This window comes from Artemia sp. Qi Xiang Cuo, chromosome 14 (assembly GCF_049724085.1).
Source record: "Artemia sp. Qi Xiang Cuo chromosome 14, ASM4972408v1, whole genome shotgun sequence".
NCBI lineage: Eukaryota > Metazoa > Arthropoda > Branchiopoda > Anostraca > Artemiidae > Artemia > Artemia sp. Qi Xiang Cuo.
Genome location: NC_142807.1, coordinates 58,121,341 through 58,127,340, shown reverse-complemented (window position 1 = coordinate 58,127,340; position 6,000 = coordinate 58,121,341). Strand labels below are relative to the sequence as shown.

The 6,000-nt window shown below is 33.5% G+C and overlaps 1 protein-coding gene across 1 annotated transcript in view; it reads right to left on the bottom strand.

Annotated features, from left to right (window-relative positions):
* LOC148944689 (transgelin-2-like) overlaps positions 1-6,000 on the bottom strand; it is a 64,315-nt gene that overhangs the window by 37,505 nt on the left and 20,810 nt on the right. The gene's annotated exons all lie outside the window — the stretch shown is intronic.

Here is a 6,000-nt window from a genome sequence, read left to right as displayed (position 1 = left end):
TATTGCTTGCCTCCAGGAAACTCATTTAACCCAAAGCCAACAAATTAAGTATCTGGTATATACTATCCTGAGAAACGACGGACCATCAGAGAGAAAAAGACATGGCGTAGATTTATTAGATCAAAATAATCTAAAATTACTTGGCTTATATTTTCCACATTTTGCAAATGATGTTCATACAATTGGAGTCAATGTTTGGCTGAATCATATAATAACCTACACAATAAGCTTTTATAACCCTAATAGCCAAATTCAGATGCCATGGATTTCGGTAATTATAGAACTAATTCTAATAAGTTAAAAAATATCATTATTTGTGGAGATTTCAATGCCCACAGCCATTTGTGGGGGAATAAACCCGCAAATAAAGCATGTAAATTCATTGAACCTATGACTTCAAATAAAAATGAATTAGCTGTTGCTACCCCTCCAAACCTGAATACGTATTTCAACCCCGAAAGTGGTAGATTCTCCACAATTCACCAACAAATTGTGTGTTTAAATATTTTCAATAAAATTTATATAAATAAAACTTACAGTCTATGTACTGACCACTTTGCTATAGTTTGCTCTCTATATAAACCTACTGAAACTCTATCACATGCCTCCAAATATATCAACACTAAAGCAAATTGGTCTTATGTTCCAAAATGAGCTAAATGATGAAATTACAAATTTCATCCAAAATTCATGCATTTCAAACACAACAGTAGCCACACATGCTGAAGTCTTGGCATATATACTAATAAATACAGCTAATCATGCTATCCCTAGGACAACACCTAGGAAAACATTCCCTAAACACATTCCAAAAGCATGGTGGACAAATGAGTGCCTAAATAAATGGAGAGTAAACAAGAAGACTAGGACGGAATTCTTAAGAAAACCATCACCTACTACTTATCTAAAAAAATTACAAGCGGAATCTAATCTCACAAGGAGCTTAATAGATGCTAAAAATAAATACTGAAATAATTTTGCAAATAATCTCTCCAGAAAATGTCCCCATTTCCTATGAACCCAAGTTACCAACCACGCCCAGGATCCGAGTATATAACTAACCCATTTTCAATCCAGGAAATGAATAATGCAATACATCATATTAGGACCAAAACCAGTGGCAGCTATGACAATATACACCCTACATGGATAAAGAATCTCAACCCTTCATACAAACAAGAACTGCTAAATTGTTATAATCATGCTTGGGAATCTTCTATGTTCCCCAATATATGGAAATGTTCGTCCCTCTTACCAATCTTAAAGAAAAATAAACACGAAGATAACCCTGAGTCATATAGGCCCATAATGATTACTCCTGTGATGGGGACAATAATGGTGGAAATGAAATAGCACAGGCTCCTCCGGTTTGTTGAAAAAAATAGTATAATCACACTCAAACTGGATTCAGAAAACACCATTCCTCAACAGATGCCTTCATTTTGCTAACAAGTGCAATCAATGAATCTTTCTCAAAAATAATGTCCTAGTTGCAGCTTTCCTAGATTTTGAACGAACATATAACAATGTGAACCACCAAATCCTTTTAAACAAACTTGAAAACCTTGGACTACCCCTTCGGCTAATATCTTTGATTAAATCCTTCATAAAAGCGCGAAGTTTCATCGTTTGTGTTAGTTCAGCCTCTTCACCCCAAAAGACAACAACCAAAGGACTACCTCAGCGAGCAGTCCTAAGTTGCCTCCTGTTTGCCCTATATCTCTGGGACATGAACCTACCCCACACAAATCTACAATATACTGACGATCTGATGCTATGGTCATCTGGCAACACTTTGAGATAGCCCAGTCAAATCTGCAAAAGTCACTTTTCCAATTTGAAAAATTCTCTCAACATTCAGATTTACCCATTGCACCTACAAGGTCAAAAATAATCCAATTTTACCGAAAGCGAAACCATGTTAATGCAAAACTAACTCTAAATAAAACAACTATTCCAGAAGATAATCATATTAATTACCTAGGTCTCATGCTTGACCAAAGACTTAATGTCCACATCCACATTTCAAACAAAATAAAAAAATGCTATGGGAAACAAATATACTAAAAAAACTTCTTTCCACACCCTGGGGCTGAAAGGAGAAAGCCTTGCTCCAGTTTTATAAATCACATATAAGACCCCATATTGACCATGGGCTCATCGTATATGGTGCATGTGCAAAGACCCAGATGCAAAAAATTGAAACAACACAAAATGATATAATCCGTCTCATATTTCGTCTTAGGATACCCACCAGCACCAAATTTCTGCTTATGGAGAGTGGAGTAACAACAATAAGGGAGAGACTTAGCTTTCTCTTGACATAATATCTTCCTAAAATTGAATCAAATAGCCCATACACGCTACATAATCGGCTAAGAAATCCAGTCATGTAAAGAGGTATTGAAGATGTGTTTGTCAACATTAAGATGAAGTTCCCCGTACCAGCAAAGTTAAGTGCACTCACGTTACCCCAATCCCCTCCATTGAATTGGTCAAGTCATATAGTAAATACTGAAGTCTCAAAATGGGAATAAAGATTTAACACCTATTGCTTTCGTTCAAGAAAAAATTTGCAGAACTATATAAAATCCCCTATAAAAATCTCTTCTAAATATTTGTTGATGTGTCTAAAGTTAATGAGATGGTTACTAGTGGTTTTTTTCTACCTCAACTGAAAATTTCAATGGGCAAGAGATTTTATAATAATTTATATATAATGTCTGCTGAGTTAATGCAATGATCATGGCATTAGATTACCTTAAGTACAACCAACCTTTAATTGCAAATTTAAATAATTTTTTCATATATTCCGACTCTCTATCAAGCCTTGAGTTGCTGGCCTCAGTTCCTCAGTATAAGTTGGACATTGACACTTATCATTGTCTCAGTATTATTGATAATCTTGCTTCAAGTGACATGAAAACTTATTTTCAGTATATTCCTAGCCACTCTGGCACAAGTGATAATCATCAGGTTGATGAAATAGCGAAAAATGGTATAAATATTGACCAGCCAAGTGGAAGATCAAGTACAAATAGAAATTTTTACCGATGGAGGCTATCAGATATTAATTTTATTCAGATTAATCCCATCCTTTTCTCTTGTCCCAATCAGTATCTTTATAAAATTTATCATAGAATTCGTACTGTAAAGAATAAACTATATTTTCTTGCAGTCTCACATAAGCTGTCTAATTCAAAAGGTTCAACTCCCCTGTCCCCTCTTTGCAGGCATTGTAATATGAGTAATGAAACAATTGACCATTGCCTATTTGAATTCAATATGCTGACGTCTGCACAACATAGCCTACATTGCTTTGTAAACTGTTAAAATGCTTCAAACACTACAAAATCTCACTATGAGCCAAGAGCCTAGCCAACTATACCTGCACACAGAGCACATAAATCAATATCTATCATCTTATATTTGAACTCCTTGAGTCGAAAGATCTACTGAAAGATATCTGAAAATATCTAATAAATAAGAGACAACCAAGCCAGTAGCTCTGCTGCCCACAGAGTGAAGCAAAAAGAAAAGGGCTAAATAGTATCAACTGAAAAGCCCGCCTGCAGTGAATTAGAAGAAGAATAAAATTTAAAATAAAAGTTTCATGTTTTGAGCCAGTAAATTATTTTATTTAAAACAAAATATTAAAAATAAATGTTTATGAATTATGGTTATGTTTTTTGTTTTGCAAACGTTGGTGAGGAAGTTATAAGCTATCCAAATAAACCATATTGAAAAACGGTATCATGCAACTAAGACAAGAGATAGTGGTTAGTCTGCAAGACAAAAATTTTGGCTGACCCATGAAAACCTCTAGTTTACTGGTAACATCCTTTTTTTATAATACCTGCACACAAGGAAAAAAGAGAGAAAATTATTCTGCTAAGGGACTGAATCTGAGAAAAATTTTCAGATTAATAAGTCATGTAGCATCTAATGTCTTTTAAACTAGAACAGCATATCCATAAAGTACTTCAATCAGAAACAGTATATTATTAATGTGCTTCCATCAGGTTAAACAATTGTTTAATTTAACAAAAAATTGGCACTTTATTTAGAACCCACTTATGTGCAGAATCGCCTCCAATTATTTAACTTAATTCTAGCCACTTTATTTCTTAGGTGTTCGTTCCAAGTGTGTATGCAGTTTCATTTTTTTCCTTTCACTGAAGAAATCTAGAACAGCAGGAGGAAAAACAAAAATATAGAGATATTTTGAAAAGCAAAGCAATTTTTGTTTTATTCCAAAAACTTAATTGGGTAGCTTACCATTTTTAATAACTGAAGATGCAAAAGGGGTGATAATTTCAGCCATATTTGGAATTTGAGGCAAGTGCATAATAGAATCTCAGAACAGAGGTAATGCCAATTATGAAACATATAATAGGATACTATCAACGATACTTGGATATTGTACATCAGTTTTACCCAGGACTGTATAAGCACAAAGCACCTGGAAACACAAAAGTTATAATGACACATTTCAAGTAGTGCAAAACGATTTTTCTTAAAACACTGTCAAGCATAAGTTGACCTCCCTCAGCAATCAAATCCATTATATTCATGATCAATTTTCATTTCTATTTTTTGAAACAAAAGGAGTTAAATTTAAAAACTGTTGTTTTGATTTAAGGATTCTAGTGTGGAAAACATGTGCAATAAAAAAGTGATACTTTCGCAAACGGAATTAAAGTTAAAAATGGTTAAAGGAACATGTTTGGAAGCTGGTTCAACTGCTTTGCCTATGTTTATGCCTCTGGGGATGACATGACTCCCTGTGGGTAAAAGGGAGTAAGTTATGAAATTTACCTATTGTTTACATATTGTGTTTGTTAGTGGGCAGTGTCCAAACCTTTTCTGTAGAGGTGGATTTCTTCTGGGGGAAAGAATTTTCCAGATGGGAGAATTCTCTGTAGGTAGGGAATTTTCAGCAAAGATTTTTTGTGAGGGGGGCAAACTTCCTAGCACAATTTTAAAAACATTTGGAAACTAAATAATTTTTTCAGCTAAAAGTATATGGTGAGGGAGGGGGCCGCTAACTGTTCAATACATTTTTCTTTATGTAAGAAGTTTGACTTTAGTCCCAAATTTTTAAGTATAACTGCAACAAAAAAACTGTTGAATTGAAATAAGAAACTTGTCAACAATTTATCAATCAATCATTATTTCCAGCGTTATAGAAATGAAAATTTCACAAAATCTGAGAAAAACGTTTTGAGTCTGAATTTTCCACTGAATTCTATAGAAGACTATGAAATACTTTCCCTACTATGAGAAGTGTTGATATACCTTATAAACAATTGACAATCTATTTAAAACTCACTCATAACCTGGCCTAAATTAACTTTAGGGCACAGCATAGGATTTAGCCAGGTTCCTGGATGAAGACTGAGACACAATTGCAATGATGGCATTTGATATTAATGATACTTTTTTTTCTAGGCATGTTTCTTTTCTGTATAACACAAAATATTGCTCAATTATAGCAGGGTCTATGTTTATCTGCTCAATATTTTGATTAATAGATAAAAAAAAAGCCAAATTAATAACAAAAACAGCACATCCAACTCTATGCAGCTTTTAAAGCCTTTATCAAATAAAAAAGCCTAGTTACATAACAAAAATAAAACATTTAAACACAGGAAAGAGAAAGAGTATTTACATACAAGTGAGTGGATTGGAGGAGACTTGTTGGTATTACCTCCACACTCCCCTGGTTTGTTATTATTTTTTTTTTGGTAATTTTAATGAAATATATACCTGTATGCTCAATTTCAATGACCATAGAAAACAAGCATCCTGTTTTTCTGAATTATCTAATTTTTAAATATATCATTTTTAAACTCTAACAGTGATTTTACTGGTAGGGGAATTTTTCTCTCTTGTTTCTTTAACAATATTAGTAACCATTTAATTTTCAACAGCACAAAAACTTGTTGGGAAAATTGTTAGCTAGTGGTTTTGGTAAATTTTGAGAAGATTCCTAAGCTT